This window comes from Pseudorca crassidens, chromosome 16 (genome assembly GCF_039906515.1).
Source record: "Pseudorca crassidens isolate mPseCra1 chromosome 16, mPseCra1.hap1, whole genome shotgun sequence".
In the NCBI taxonomy this organism is placed as follows: Eukaryota; Metazoa; Chordata; class Mammalia; order Artiodactyla; family Delphinidae; genus Pseudorca; species Pseudorca crassidens.
The window spans coordinates 38,609,549-38,626,670 of NC_090311.1; the positions used below are offsets into that span (position 1 = coordinate 38,609,549).

Consider the following 17,122-nt stretch of genomic DNA (forward strand, 5'->3'; position numbering starts at 1 on the left):
GATATGTATGTATGTGTTCCTTACTTGAAACGGATGATAGAATGACTTAGTCTCTCTGTTCTCGTGAGTGGGTTAGTATTTGGGGAACTGAGATTGTATGTGCTGACACTCTTCTGTAAACTGTACTTCCCTTTAGGAAGTATCAGATTTGCTTTCTCAGTAGTGGCATTCTTTATTGTTGGAACGTGTCGTAAAGAGCAAAGACACGCATCTGCCGCTTGGGTTCTACTTGCCAACTGGTTTGAACAGCTATAATATTTGTGTATTCTTGGTGTGTCAGCAGTGAAAAGGAAAGTTTTCCTTTCTCCTTTGTGGCTGTTATATAACTTAAACGTCATTATCTCAGCAACCATTCAGAATCTGCTAGGTCCTGCGGGATACAAGGCCTCTGAAACACCATCTCTGCCTCCGATGGACTTTTGTCATCTGCCAAGAGAGAAAAGTCAGGAATTTCAAAAAGAAGGAAGATACTAAGGCTCTCTAAGTCAGTTTGAGATGGAGGTATAAAGAATAAGGTCTGTAGGCATTTGGAGGAGAGGAGAGTTCCCTGGGGCTTGAGCCAGTGAGGAGGGTTCCAGGAAAAGGAAGGGGTTTGAGTGGGTCTGGAAGGTAATAACTAGTAAGAAGAGTGAGAAAGGCCATCTGACAGAGGCCATGGCATGGGCTCAGGTGTGGAGGTGATAATGTGCCCATTGCATTAGGGGAACAACAAGTAGACCGGTGGGGTTATTTGGCCGAGGGTTTTTTAAGTGGAAGATGGGGTTGGAGAGGTGAAAGCCAGCTTTTGAATGACAAACATTATGGCACTGGGGCCGGAGCTAATCGTTCCTTTTTTTTAACCATAGATTGACAGGCTTTGTACGTCGCATTTTAACTTTAGGCGACTAAGATATCCTAGAAATAGTGAGCCTTTTTCTATTGTGAGGATGTTCTAATAACATTGGTAATTATGTCCTTATTTCCGAAGCATAAGGATCATTGTAAACATCTCTTGGGTGCTTTGAGTTATGATCTCAGGTGCACTTATTTATGAAGCCTTCCTTCTTCTTGAACGGAGCACCCACTTTATACATTTTCACCTTGACTGCATCCTAGACAATAGAAACAAACTAGGTTATCTCTCTCTTTCCTGTATGGGCTACCTTTCCCTTTTTCACTTTCACGTATCTCAGCATATCTATGTATGGCTGCACACATGCGTACAATTGCGTATTTAAAACTGCAGGGTCACGAAGTTTATTGAGTTGCTCATACACACATAGTTCTTGATGTAACAGCCAACATATTATCAGTTTGGCCAGTATAATTGATGGTAATAGTTTCATAAACAGAAAATCAATGTGCCTTAAAATAGGTATGTATTTACATGAATGTTTGAAGAAAGTTGCTTGTAAAGCAAATGTTTTCCTCTTGATCTCTACTATAGAACTATACTAGTTTAACTGATAGAAAGAGGACCCCCGGTTTATGACATGATGGCACGCTGGACTCTGACATTTATCACATGATGGTGATGATGACGTGTTGGGAGCACAGAGGATGGGACTCAGTGACCCTGGCAAGAGGGCATGGATGACTGAACCAGGATGGAAAAGGTGTGAAAGACATTAGGAAGGTGTCATCATGCCTGGGGATAGTGAATTGTCAATAGAGAGGGAGGGAGCTCAGATGACTCCAGAATTTAATTTACAGTGTCTAGGACAATAAGATTACCTTTATGAGGAATATGAGAGTCAAGAGTGATTTATCGGTTTCATCATCTAGGATATAGGCCCAGTTAATGCCTGTTGCTAAAGTTAAATGTTAGGTTATAGGCTTATCTTCTGCCTGCTCTTTTGGACCATAACTTGGTCTTAAAACTGGAAGAACGCTTAGAAATCTGCAGAGGGAGATGAAGCAGTTTATGTAGGGCAATATACCTGATCACTTATTGGCAGAGATTAGGACAGGAGCTCTTGACTCCAGGTGCAGAGTTCTTTCTATTCTTCTATGATGGTTCGAAGAAAAGAATAGCATTTTAGAAAGGGTCCTTGATCTCACTTAAGATTTTATCTTTGGTTTAAAGAGTATTTTAAAGAAATCTTGGCCTATGGAATGACTGGTTTTAAACAAATATGAGGAAGTTAAACTCAGGAGATTGTCTCCAAAGCCAAGATAGTTTAATTGGTAACTTAAAAAAAATTATTCCTCTGCAAAAACTCTCTTCCCTCACTAGTAACCAACTCTTAACTGGTGCTCAGGACCTAGCACTTCTGTGGTCTCCTGTAATTTGCCAATTCCAAGCTACTTTAAGTTTCTTTTCATTACTTCTATTCCAAAATGATGTTTAGGGTACAGTGACCGAGATAGAATGAATATTTCCAAAATCACTCTTACTTTTTAAAAGTTGGTTTAATTGTGGCATAAATGGAATCATTCCAATTTTAAGCCTTTTTTTCCCCTGCTACTAATAAAATTTCTCTTGTATAACAGGAACACCAAATCCAAGAATCCTAAACCAAAAGCTTCTTCAGTTTTCTATCACTTAAATAAGGGACTCAGACCATGCAAATACCAAAGAACTATTTCAGCTCGAAAATTCTTTGGATATTTTAACATTGAAAAGAATTTAAACAAAAATTATGGGCCAGTTTGTCTACAGGTTTGGAGATTTTGATTCAGTAATCAGAGGGACAAGACAGCATTGTTTGAGTGCCCACTCTATGTCATGCACTGTCCAAATGCTTTGCATGTATTATTACATATAATCTGTCCAGCAAACTGTTGGGTGATCATTTTGTCCCTTTCACTGCAGATAATTAACCCGCGCAAGATCATACAGTGTCAGAGGTTAGATCCATCTTGGAGGTTAGATCCCAATCTGCTTTGTCGCCAGATTCCACGCTCATTACCTCCAGGATCGCTGCCTAGCTTAAGAACTTTTACTAAGTAACAGAAATTAACATACATCCACTGATCAAGTATCTATCATAACAAAATTAATCCTTGTTTTGTAAGAGTTGTAAGGCCATCTACCATTTTCTTGACGTTGTTAAAGGCTTAAGTTTAAAAAAAAAAAAAAAGTCTAAAAGGCTGCTAAGCCTCATATAAATCAAGAAAGGAAAGTTCCGCCTTAACCGACAGTGAACAAGCTCATTGGTTAGGATCACACGGGCTGACTCATTTCTTTTTTGCTGTGTTAGAGGGCCACACCCCGCATTCCAAAAAAACCTCTGCTGCCCGGCCACACCCGCGGCCTCCCTGCTGGAGCCTCTGGGTTTGGACCCGGCGTGCCCGCTCACAGCTGCTCGAGGGAGAGGATCCTCCCGCCGCCCGCCCGCCGGGGCGTCGGCTGCTCAGCGCTGCGGTCCTTGCACTCCGACCCCTCAGGCCGCGGGAGAAGGCGGCCAGGGCCCGCCGAGGCGCGGGCGCACCCGAAGAGCCGGGGTCGCGGGTCGGCGCGCCTCCGGCCGCCTTCGCCTCTCCGCCGGCGTCCGGGCGGGCAGCGCGCACCCTGAGCGTGCCGGCGCCGCGCGCAAACTTGGCGCCCCGGGAAGTTTCCCGAGACTTGGCCTCCTGGGAGGAGAGACCGTAAGTACTGCTCCTTCTGGGATACTAGGTTTCATTAGTGTGCTCTCTGGGGGACGCGTTGTAGCAGTCACAGACGGTGGGACCTGGTTAAAAGCCGGGAGAAACAGCCTCCCTTGCCTTGCAGAAGACACTCGGTACCGCAGTCGTTGCCATTCCTTCTACAGCGAAGTAAAGGGACTCTTAGTTTTTACTAAATCCGCCTTGATGATCAAACAGGCACTAGCTATTGACACCTGAGAACGCTCACAGGGTAGTTGATAAAACAGTGGATCGGGATAGGCTGCGTCAACAAATGCTCTGAATGTTGCGGGGTGCTTTGACAGCCAAGGATCCAGGGGGTGGTTTCGGTTTGGGGTTATCCGGCTTTCCTAATGGAGGTTTTTGAGGTAGTGGGGTTATACTTACAGCTTGGTTACTCAGTTTTGGGGAACTACTCACTTTCTCAGATTCCAGTCCCTGTACAAAAAGGTCCTTCAGCCAACTTCTCTGGCTGGTTCGGAGCGAGCTGGTGAGTGAGATCTGCGCTCAGTGCCAGAAGGAAGCACGTGCTCTCTGTGATTTGGAGTGGGCATGTTTACTCCACAGCCATGCTTTCTATTTATTATGGCCAGGTAACTGCTCTTGTGGAATTTGCGGAAGTAAATACACCGAGAGAATGCATGGCACTTGCTTTTTTCCCCCCTCCCTCTCTTATTTGAGTTTGCTATGTGTAGATGTTACTTAGGTTGTAACGGGAACCAGGAGACCTAAGGTCTATTAACCCTGTTGAACTGATTGTCACTTTTAAATTTATGTAGAAATAGTGAGCTTCTTTTAAAAATCTGCTCTTAATTAAAACTGCTTTTTAATGTAAGAAGTTAGTCAGCAAATGCATAGCAGTTTGTATGGTGCAGGCAAATTATTTTCTTCCAAGAGGGATGGGGAGGTAGAGGGCAGGAGAAGCATAGTCTTGTGATTATTGCTGTTTTACTAAGGACATAGTGCAACAGACAGGTATCACCACCAGAAACACTGACTGTGCTGAAAAGGCAGGCTGAAGACTCCCCTGTAGCATAAAGGATGACAGGAAAATGTAAACTGAATTATGAAGTTCCAAATATGAATTATAGAGGTATGAAGAGTATCTTTACACTTCCTTCATTTTTGAAGATACAGACTCTAATGCAGTAGACAAGCTCTGTAACAGAAAGAAAGAGTAAAGTGCTTTGCAACTGACTTCTTTAGCTCTATAAAGGAAACTACTCTAGAAAGAAATCACTTACAAGTGGAATAATTAAAATGTTTTTTAGCATTTTTAATGAGTTACACATTGAACTCCTAGTACCACTGTTTTTGTGCTCATGGGCTAATGGGTAAACTCAACTTGCTTTGAGTTTAACTGATCAAACACCTCCTGTGAGAGGTAACACCTTGGGATCCCATTTCTTTTGGGAAACAGACTGTGATATTGACAGAAATGGCCTTAAGTCCACTGGGGTACTTGGAACAGCCCCCTCAGGTGGTGAGCATGGGAAAATATGTCTAAAATCTAAAGGAATAATTAAATTTTAATTTTGATTCAAGTTTTACCTAATAGTTGTAGCAGAGCTGAACATTTAAGTGAGATGCTTTGCACCTGCTACCTCATTCTGTTTTTCCCAATAATGCTGAGAGGTAGAGGTATTATCATCTCTGTTTTGTGATGAAGAAACAGCCTCAGCAAGGTTACATAATCTCCAAATTTCACAGTTGGTTAATTTAATTTATAATACAAGGTAACATTTAAGGTTTGTAATTTTTCCCATGTGGCCCCAATTGCTCCTAATATAGTGTTGATTTTTCTGTGAGAAATAATGCAGAGGTGGTTCTGGGTTCAAAGAAGATTTTTAAGGAGTTTTAAAAGCTCTGCATTGCCCCAGTACCAAAATATCAAAGTTCAAGGAATAATGCATTTACTTTGGAAGCTTGTGGTTTTCAAATATTAACTAACATGAGCCTGTTGATACCTGAGGCTGCCTAATAGTTGCTGATTTGGAGGGACTTTCTCCTGCCTTCTTCCCTGAAGCCCTTCTGGTTCTGGATGTGCAGATTCTTCTCCTCATCAAGGACAGCTTGGCTGTTCTCTAATTGTAACACCAAGCAGCTGGGTCCGTGGACGTCCAGTGGTTGAATGTCTGAGTGCACTCCAGCAGTATTTTATATGCTATGTGAAATGATTTTAAATTTCTGCTAGCACTTAGGTTAATGTTGAACCTGTTTGTTAGGAATGGTAAGGTCATGAAAGGCACACTCTGAACGCTAAGCTTTTCTTGTTAGACGGGAAATCCTCAGTGTGTCTCACCAGGGGCAGCCAATTCTGAGAGTCCATCTGCTGGATCATCTGTTGGGATGTCATATAATATACAAGAGAACATGCCACCTTCTTAGAAGACCACAGACTACAATATCTATTCCAGGACCGAGTGTGGCTCACACCCTCCCTCATCATTTTTGCCACCTCTATGACACTGAACACCCACCCAGCTTCCCAAGCAAAGCAAGGATGCCTTGGCCTCCTCCTTAAATCTCTCTAAACCCTAGCTGCTTGAAGTGACTGGAATTCTTGAGGATGTTGAAAGGACATGCCAGTGTGATGATAAAACCATTTGGGGGTGATCCTGAGAAAATCATGGAGAGAAGGAAGTATGCCAGACAACTTAGGTTTTGAAAACCGGGGAGATGGTAAATTCTGGAAACTTTAGCTGCAGAGTGTATGTTGCTGTTTAGCAGACTAATAGATCACATTTTTGAAAAGATAGATTGGGACCACTTAAAAAATCGTGGTGGTGATCAGTATCTAGCATCACTCATCTCCAGTTGACCTTTCTTTTTCGATAGTTGCTGAACTAGTATATCAGGACATGCCATAGATACGACATGTCTGCTCTGGAAAAACATTTAACAAAGGGCTGTGTGTGCTTTACTCAAGGTGGACAAAGTGAGTGGACAATAGTATAGGTAAGTGGGTTTGTGTCTTATACCTGAAGAGGGCTGATCAGTAGGGTGACGTCAGACTTGAATAAGGTGCCTGCAGTGTGCCTTAATGAGGGAGTTTGATACAGCTGGACAACAAAACACACACTAGTAGAGACAGAGAATTTAGAACCAAGGAGGTGATAATCCCACAGTTCTTTGAAGCACTGTAGATAGTGATTAAGAACAAGGACTTTGGAGCCTGCCCTTGGGCAGGTTATTTGAGCGCTCTGTGCCTCAGTCTCTTCATTCATAAAATGCAGATAATAATACTTCCCTCCTACGGCCATTGAAAATGTTAAGGATCAAATTAGATTATTCAGGAGAAGTGCTTGAAAACAGAGCCTGACTGTAAATTGTATGTGCCGCCTTTTAGTCTTTCGTTGTTGCTACTGCTTTTTCTTCCTGTGGCAATGTTGTGCATATTTCTGGGTTTATGTTTAAGTGTGTGTCCAGAATGGAGTAATCAGGTTTTGGAGAGGGTCTAGAAACTATGTGAACAGTGGTTGAAGACGCTGGAGACGTATACCTTAGTGTAAAAGCTGAGAGAGAGTAATCATATACTGTGAAGTGAAGCAGAGGTGGTCACATTCTGAATTCTGAGATATTTCATCCAGTCTAACAAGTGCTTTCTCTTAAGGAGCTGTAGCTTGGTATAAGAGAAATTTCCATTAAACTAGGATTTAGTAGAATTCTTTCCTGGTTATCAGTATAGCCTTTAACCAGGCAGTTAACTCAGTCGCTTTCCTTGGGGTGTGATTTACCCCTCAAGGGACGTTTGGACATAGTTTTGATGGATGCAGCTGGGGTGGGAAGATGTGCTGCTGGCATTTGACGGGTAGAGGCCAGGGATGCTGCTAACGTCCTGCAATGCACAGGACAGCCCCCAAACTAAAAATCATCCTGTTCAAATGTCGATAGTGCTGAGGCTGAGAAACCCTGGCTTAACTCTTCAATATGTGTGTTTCTCTTTGTGAAGTTTGAAGACTGAACTTTGCTTTAGGGACATCACAGAGTAGATTTAAGAGTATATTTGTGAAAGGGCCTTTGAGAGTTAATGTATTCTGAAATCTGCAGATGTATACAGCATATACCTTTTATCAGCAGCGGCACATTAAAATATTATTTGCTCCGTTCCAGGGAGGAATATATTACAGTGGTTTGAGAGTCCAATAAGCCTATGCTTGAATCTCAGCCCTACCAATTCAACCTGCTGTGTGATTTGGGGCAAGTTTCCTTATGTGTGAAAACCCAATTCATGTTTCATAGAGTGTGGACTGTGCTACCAGATTTACATTCATGCCTTGTATGTACTCAGCCATGTTACAATTAACTTTTTTGGCAATGGAATTGAGTGGTGCTTATTAAAATGTAAGATTTGGAAAGAGGATGAATAAAGAAATTGGATCTTAATATTAAAAGACAGAAAACAAAAAGTCTTCTTGTCTTCAGAAATTAGGAGAGGTGAATGTCTTTGCAGGTGTTGATTTGGCCTTGTAGGTAAGGACCATAATATGCACCAAGGTGACAAGCACTTATCTGAGGAAGAGGATGAGTTGCATGGAAAACAAGAGTTACCTATGTCATATTAGTATGGAACTAGCCAGGATATAGTTTCTAGGTTTGTGAATTGCTCCACTACAAAAACTTGTAATGTTTGTTCTTAAGCAGTGTAATTCGCTCTGTTTTTTCATCTTACTCTTGATATTACGGTTTCTTAATATATTTTCCAGTGCCTTAAGATGTAAGCAACACACCCAGCCACTGAATGTGCAAGTGCGTCAGCTTTGCAGTCTTAGTGATTTCTGTACCTTCTCAGCCTCCCCCCAGAAGATAAGGCAAAGCTCTCATGTGATCACTCTTCCTGTCACCTCCACTTGTGCACCAGCTGTGGACCTAGAAGTCTGGAGTCCATCCACAAGGCCCACTGTTTTTCTGCTGCTATGGCAACCTATGTCAGTATGTAGCATATCCATAAAATCAGTTGAAAGTTAATGTATTTGACTTACAAGTGTGATTACGTGTGTGTGTGTGTGTGTGTGTGTGTGTGATAAGGCTTGGGTGGAAAGATCCCCAAGTGTGTACAACCCACCTGCTGTCTACTTTGTAAAGGCAGAATGTTTTGTAGCAATGTTCATCTCCCAAGGAGGTAGCAGTCAGAGACCCAGCAATGAAAAGTTCCCTGAGTTAGAAAGAGGCTCTTACTCAGGTTGGAGAGTGGAAGTTAGTGATTTTTTAAAGAGAGGCTACTCCTAATTTTCTTTCTCATGGTCCTTAACCGCATTGGAACTGAATTGTTTAAACCTTACATAAACATGTGACTTCAGCCCTCAGATGGAAGAAGTGTTAGTCCCCCAGCAGCTTGCCTCTCTCTGGGCATCTGGAAACTTTTCCTCCTGGAGCAGTGGGGAGAGTTCATGGCTGGCTCATACCAGGAGAGCGATGGCAGCCCCAAGGTGAAGTGCAGCAGCTGCATGGAGAATGGATCAAAGGGGATCAAAACACCCTTTGGAGAATTTATAACACAGACTAAGCCCTGTTAGTGCTCGGAGGCTTTCATTAAGCTAACGTTCAAGCTTGCTTAACTCTCCTGGTTGTGCAGAAATAGAAGGTGGCATTCGAGACCCTCATGGTCTCAAGCTGCCCCTGATTTTCTGGGTAAGCATTCTTGGCAAAAACTCAGTGCTTCTAACGGAGAATCCCGAATTGGTTACACAGAATTGCATACCTCTGTGGGGTCAGAAGGCAAGAGTTTGATATTAAAGCAAAGCTGAAAGTCAGGTTCATGATAAACTAAATGGGCTTGATAGATGCATCACTATTTTAGATGGTGCCATTGACCACAGTTCTTGAGACCTGACAGATGACTGCTCCACTTTAGGTACATCCTTATATGTATCATTTTGATTTCTCAGAGGTGGATGAGACTAGAAAATTCCATGAGCTGCCGAGAAAAAGTGTTGGAAGGCTGACTGTGGATTTACAAAGGCCCCTGGGCACCGGCTTGGTGAAACTCTTCGGTATTTGATACCAAAATCCAAGTTCTAGCCTTGTGCTGAGTCAACAGATCTAAAGATAGATTTCTTTGGGTTTTGAAACTAGAGTCTCACCAGAAGGCCCCAACACATTTTAGACATAAAAGGAACAAAGAGATTTAAAATGTCAAAGTAGAGTGTAATAGGATAGCTCATTCTCCATGTCTAAGGTCTGTTAGCTTGTATTTTTGGCGTTTAATGGTTTTCTAAAAATATGCTTCTTTCAATATCAGTTGTGGTTGGAGTTTTCTGTGCGGCTTCTTTTTTTTTTTTTTTTAAAGCTGTCTGTCCCCCTTCCCTGAAAGTCGTAAAGACTTCATCTCCCTGTGGAGTTGTTGGCTCCTACCCTAAATGTGGTGTGTGTACCCTCATGAGGGCCAACAGGGAGATCCCTTCCACTTTCTGACTTGGATAAAAAGATAAGACCCCCAAAGAAACTATAAAACACCTCTGTAATGAATGAATCACAGCAAAGATAGAGAAAGTAAGTAAAGAGATTAAATGGCTTCTAGGGCAGAATTATAACTTAGTTAAAGGTACTGGCATGCTAGTCTGAGAAGGGATCTGTTTGAAGGGGAATTTAGCAGACTGGAACTTGGAGAGGCCATGCTGGCCTCTCTACGGGAGAAGGTCCCCTGCCCCTCGTATAGTATCAGCAGGTCTCCGTATGGATCTTATCCCAGTGGTGGGGCCGTCTGTGGGCTTTTGAAATCAAATGGTTAGGTTCCCAACCTGACTCAGACTGTGGTCTTGCCCTCCCCACTGAACACCCCTGAGCCTACCTTTTTTTTTTTTTTTTTTTAATATTTTTGGCTGTGCTGGGTTTTCGTTGCTGCACACGGGCTTTCTCTAGTTGCCGCGGGCGGGGGCTACTCTTCATTGGGTTGTGCAGGCTTCTCATTGCGGTGGCTTCTCTTGTTGCGCAGCACGGGCTCTAGGGGCGTAGACTCAGTAGTTGTGGCGCACGGGCTTCGTTGCTCCGCGGCATGTGGGACCTTCCCGCATCAGGGCTGGAACCCGCGTCCCCTGCATTGGCAGGCGGATTCTTAACCACTGCGCCACCAGGGAAGTCCCCCCCACCCCGAACCTACCTTAACCTCACAGTGCAGTGTCGGGCCATACAGGAAGCCACAAAACACATTACCCTTCCATGCCCGTGATGCATCCTTCTGATTATAATTTGGGTTCCTCATGAATTATACTTTTCAGGAGACACAGGATCAGCAGATATCAGCATCCACCATCCAGTCTACATGATGGTATTAAATTGACATTTTTACTTTACTGTCACCCTGAGTTTGGTTAGCCTGAACCCTCTCTTGATCACCATATTTATGAATTGCAAGGTTCAAGGGCCAGCCTTGGACTGTGGTAAGTCCACCAAGATGCAATACTCTGCACGGACTAGCTGGCTTCCCCACTGTTGCTTGTCTTCACCTTTTCTTACGTTGTGACTGGCAACATAAGAGTGTGATTCCCATCCTAATGATAGTATATTTTTTGCTTTTTCGAAAATGTTGAGAAGAAAAATGAGTGTAACGGAATGCTTATTCATGCTGGAAGTGTGATGGTCTATTGTGAGTGACTCATGTAAACATGAGTAAAGCAAACTAGAATACATTGTTATCGTTACAGTTACCATGTAAACTAACTACTTCCTACTTTGCTAGTTAATCCTGTAATTCTCATTTAAATTGCACAAATTACTAAACAATTACGGAAGTCCCCAATCACAGCAGTTCATAGCCCACATTTCACAGTAGAATTTTTCAGTACGGTTTTGTATTGCTAAGATTCTTGTACATTTATGAAATATACTTTTATTTGGTTCTCAGGATAATATGGCCAAGTCTTTGGGGCATTAGGGTTCTGGAAGCTGTGGTACTTTTAAAGTCTATTCATGTAAAACTGTCCTTTTAATATTTTTATATTCCCACGGATATACTGAAACGATTCCCTGCAGTTAAGTACTGTTGATAGTAAGTGATTTTGTGCTATTCAGCAATGGTTTGATAATATCAGTCTAGTGGGCTGGGAGAGTCACCTTCTTAAACCTTTAGCATTTACTTCTGGGAGCAGAATTCTCAGGAGAAGCAAGAACCTGATGTCATTTACTTTGATGATGTCCACATAAAGGTCAGAGATGTGAAAGTGAATGTTTGTAACCCAGAAACTAGCCATCACCGGTCTAGATCAAAGGGAATGCCTCTTACAATTGGAGCAGTTCCGGGATAGGTGGAGATATGTCGTGTGAAAACCACACGGCCCTGGGAAGACTCTAGGAGAATCCTCTTGGAAAGAAAGTAAGGATTGGACTGGGACAATGCAGTAGGGAATAAGCAGGAGGTTATTCCCATTGGGTTGAAGAATAGGGAACACAAAGCAAGATTCTAATGTTATTTACAATTCCGGAGAGCTCCTCCTCTTAATGGACTGAGCCCTATACTTCTCACCAGCCAACATTTTCTCCAGACCTTCATTCTCAAGCTACCATTGTGTTCAAAGGAGGTTTATTCTCTGAAAGTTTGTTAACTAAGTTATCTGAGTAAATTGTGTGTTCCTGTGGTTGGAGATCTGGTAGGCCAGGGGTTGTTATATTTTTAAATCGTAAATAGAATGAACAAAAGGGCTGATAGTTCTACAGTGCTTCTCTCTGTATCCACCTGTTCCCTGCCAACGCCCACAGAAACACCCGCAGCAGGAGTTCTTCCCCACAATGGAGATGACCATATGCTAGACCTCTGCTGTCCAGTCCTGCAGCCACTGGCCACTTGCAGATATTTAAGCACATTAAATAAAATTAAACATTCTGTTTCTTAGTCATGCTAACCACATCCCGGTGCTCAAGAGCTACACATGCTTGGTGGTTACCATGGTGGGCAGAACAGATACAGAACATTTACATCATCGCATCCCAGGAAGGTGATTCAGCCTTAAGGAAAATATGTATTAAGGCATTGGATCCATTTTCAAGGAATTCCTGTATAAACCAAAACATTTCTAGGGTTTAACAAAGTTGACTCTTTTAGGCCAAATGAAGGTATTAGTATTATTATTGAAAATCTTAGCTTTCCTCAAGTTTCAACTTTGAATTCCAGCGGAGCATGACTGCTTTTGAGAGTCAAAGTGAATTATCAGCACATTATAGTGTAACTGGCTAGTCAGGGCCTAAGTAGGAAAACAGAAGCCACTTTTATTTACAATAGAGGGTATTTAGTGAAGTTCCTTCCACAGGTGATGGTGCAGCAGGGAGCCCACTGAAGAAGCCTAGAGATGAGCCCCAGCAGGAAGTCATTACTAGTCTCAGGCTGGAGGGACAAGTTGTGGAGGCTGTTATTGGAGCTCAGGGGCAGATAAAAGCCAAAGCCACAAAGGAGATCCGGGACAGGAAGGTGAGAAGTACCCCTGGCAGCTTCTGCTCTCCAGTCTTCTGCCAGCGCTTCCCATTGGTTGAATCCAGCATGTTGATCCCCTGTGACAACGCAGAGCAGAGTCGGGGACCAGAAGGGATGGATCTATCAGCCCAGGACCAACACAGCTGGTATCTGGTGAGCTGAGCACCTCTTATGTATTGGGTTCGCCAAAAAGTTCATTCGGGTTTTTCCGTAACATCTTACAGGAAAACCTGAACGAACTTTTTGGCCAACCAATATAAGGTGACCTCATGCGTCCTGGCCTCCAGGCGTGCGCAGTCATGCTCTTTTCCATACATCACTTAGTAGATTGCATTACATGTTTCTCCCTTGAGATGGACTGTGAACTCCTTGGGGCAGGGACTGTGTTCCACGCATCTTGGTAGTCCAGGTCCCTGGCACACAGTGAGTACATTTTTACGTTTTTAACAGATTGGTTCAAAATTTACTGAAGTGCGTTGTCTGGAAGATTTTTTCACGGAAAGCTTTCACTTTTTTTTTTTTTTAAATAAAGAATATGTTTGTAGCCACCAAATTAAAAAGGTAGAAGCCAGTGCCCTCTCTAAGTGGGCAGGGAAGATGAGGAACCTAGGAATGTAGTATCATGAGTAAGAAGAATGAGTGGGAGAGGGGAGGGCCTGGAGATAGGGAACCAGGGCAGGAATCTTCTGGGGGAAGATTATTAGGGACTAATAATTAAACGTCTGGACTAGCCCAGTTATCCTGAGTGCTATCTTTTCAGAATCCCTGTGGTTTGTCATTTTGGCTCAAACTAGGGAAAAGCGGAGCCTCTGAAAAGAGCATCCCCTGGCAACTAAAAATACTATAGACACTGATTATACAGAAATAGAAAATAAATCAGTTCCTGGTATGCCATCAGCTTTGGATCATTGACTTTTTTCTCCCAACATTTTAAAATAATACTGTAATCTTTAATATTGTAATAATATCTGTAATCTCATAGAGATTTTAAATTCAGTTTAATTATCCTGTTTTCTACACTGAGTCCACTACTGTCCTGACTCATGTGATGGTTTATGATAAAAGTAAATTTGCACCTAGCATAAAGTAAGCATTCGATAAATGTTTGTTCACCAAGTGAATGGCTATATGATTAGGAATCATAATGTAAAGCCTTCAGCTATTTTTCATAGCATGAAATCATTGCAGAGAGCTCTGATCTAAACCTGTATATTTCATTATCTGTATTATGTCCTTTAGCTGCTCACAATGGTTAGGCCTTGTCTCTTTCCTTCACAGCTGCTGCATAAGGTAGGTATTATCATTCCCAGTCATGAGTAAACTTGCTGCTGCTTCCATGTAATGGCCAGACGTTCAAAGACGAGTACGAGCTGGTCTCTGCCCTAGAGGAGCTCAAGATCTGGAATGTAGGTCCATTTCAGTGGAACTAATCCTGTCTTCAAGGAGACCTCTGCCAGGGGCCTTAGGGTGAGCAGGACTTGCCAGGGAACGGGAGTGGGGCCTACACGAGGCATTCTAGGCCAGGTTCACAGCCCCTGTGAAGACTTGGAGCCCTGAAACAGCCTGACACTTTGGGGTTCCTTGAGTCACTGAGGGAGACCAGAATGCAGAGGCTGGAAGAGTGGTCTCCTGTAGGAGCATGATGGTGTCACAGGGGCTGGGGGGAGGTTTAAATAATGTTATCCTATCTTTAAGCTACTAAACTTTGATGGCAGGGAGGATCTTATATCTCCCTGGATTGTAATAACCCACTGGATTGTAATAACCCACGTGATCCCTTCTGAAGGCCAGGGTGTAGGCAGTGACAGTGGTTCCAAGCAAGAGAGGACATATTCCATTTAGGAGAAGTCTGTGGAATAGAATTGGTGGGACTTGGTGACCACGTTTATGTGAGAAGGTGAGGGAGAGGTGCGGAATGATGACAACCCTTAACTTACAAGAGAGTGCCTCTCCCTACTGTTCTTTTCCTTCCTCCCACCATACTCCAAAAAAAGTCTTTTTTTTCATGACGTGGAATTTAACCTTAAAATTGCCCAGGTCTAATCTAACCAGGAAATCCTCAAGGAATAACCAGATTTTCTCCCTGAAGTGATTTTCATCTAAGTGGGAGAAGTTTTAATACAATGAAAAATCAGTGCTTCTTACTTTCTGCCCTTCTATGACTGTTACTTAGAATTTTATTGTGAAAATAACTTGAAAAGTGAGGAGTATGAGTATGGGGTTTTTTCTTTCTTTTTTTGCTGTGTTTGTTTTCTGAACGGATAACCTCTCCTGATCTTTGGAGCATGGAGTATTCGGCAGATTTGGGCTCAAGCTCTCCATGTGTCAGGGTGCTGGGTGTGGATAACTCAAGACATGTCAAATTGTCTGGGCTGGGTACTGGATTCCTGGTTTGCCTATGCTAGCTTAACTTACTCCTCACAGCATTAATATTATAAATAACACAATGATACATCATATATACATATATATATATATATATTTTTTTTTTTTTGAGAGGTGAGCAAACTGAGGATGAGAGAATGTAGGTAGTTTAAGGCCATGCAGCCAGGGACAGAAATGGAAAAATGCAAATTCTTGCTCTTTCTTTCACTTGTGTAGTTTGCCACGGGGCCTGCAGCAGGAACGCTGGTAGACAAAGAGAGTGTGTCAGTCAGTGCAGTCGGGGGGCAGATACCATAAAGTAGTTTGAACAGGGCAGCAGTTAAATATTGAGAGTTATTAGCTATGACAAGGGGTTGGAGCAATGATGCCTGGCTAATAAGAAGTAAACAGAGCTCCAGAATACAGAAATAATAGGTAATAGGGAGCAACCACCGGCCCTTGGGCCCCTGAGGCAAAGGCCACACCTCATACCCGATCCAGACCTTGCTGGAGAGAACGCTCCTGGCTGCGGCCCACTGTATGGCAGAGAAATTGCTGTGGTGCCAGGCTGGTGGAACTTGCTGAAAAGGCACCATCCATCCTTTGGGGTGCCGGGGAACGCTGTGCACAGGGAGATGTGGACGGGGATACTCCACTACAAAAGCAGTAGACGGGTGCCAGCGAAGCTGCTCATACGGCAGGAGGCTGCCAAGGAGTGCGCCGGAACCAGGAGGCACGGGGCCTTCCTCCAGCAGTGTCTTTCCAGCATCTCTTGCTGACACAGGTTAACAGCATCATGCAAGCGAGCAAGTGAAAAAATTTCTCAGGGGCCCAGATCCATTTATGCAGATCAGGCAGTAAAGGGTGAACTTATGGCAGACAGACAGTAAATTCATAACTGGCACAGGGAGAAAAAAGCTCACCCTTTTCTCAGAACCTTTATTTTTCTTTCATTCAGCCAAGCAGTAGCACATGATGTGTATATTTTGGAGTGGTTTTTATTTTTTCCCTTGATGGTACTTAATCATTTTCCTCAGACTTTGAACACTGTATGGTTTGATAACCTGTGTTATCCATATGGTGACTTATCCCTAAGGGACTGTTGAAGATTAACTTTCTTTCATTTTCTTTTTTATTGTTTGCCTCTTAAACCTTAGATAAATTCCTGGATAATCAGGAATTGGTGCATGCTACATTTATGAAATACCATCCAACCAGATGACATCCCAGGCTTTTTGTTGAATGCTTGTGAAAATATTTGGTACAACCTAGAATTGTAATTGCACATGAAGTAATTCAATCTGAGATTTATCTCTGACGCTTTATAAATATTTGCCAAAGGATTTCACAATATATAGGGTTATGGTTTTATGTGTGTGTAGTGGTTGTTTGCTAGTGCATTTCTTTACTGCCTTCTTGTGAATTTAGAAGAGTAGACCTTCCAGAAGAGCTTTTTAAAGATTTTTCCCTCCGGGTTGTTTTCTGCATTCCATGGCTATGAACTGCTGGATTTCAGAGCAGTTTCTTGCTCCCTAACACCATGCAATGCATAATTCATCATTTTGTTTAAAACATTAGAAAGGGACAAGTACTCAGCCTTGACCTTGAACCCAAGTTGATAACTTGATCTGTCTGTGCTGCCTTCTTTTTCTCTACTTCATTTCTTATTTTGAGTTTTTCTCCCTCAGAACTCTCCTGAAAAACCTTTTAGCTCATTAAATATATTTTGGGAGGTTCAGGAGTTTTAAAGGCTTATAGCTTTAACAC

At 42.7% G+C, this 17,122-nt stretch overlaps 1 protein-coding gene across 12 annotated transcripts in view; it reads left to right on the forward strand.

Annotated features, from left to right (window-relative positions):
- SGMS1 (sphingomyelin synthase 1) overlaps positions 1-17,122 on the forward strand; it is a 290,636-nt gene that overhangs the window by 192,574 nt on the left and 80,940 nt on the right. The window contains exon 1 of one of the 12 annotated variants that reach the window (XM_067710134.1): positions 3,221-3,570. The exons of the other annotated variants lie outside the window; for them this stretch is intronic. The gene's annotated coding sequence lies outside the window, so the exon portion shown is untranslated. Of the gene's footprint in view, positions 1-3,220; positions 3,571-17,122 lie in introns of those variants that run through there. 12 annotated transcript variants of the gene reach the window in all.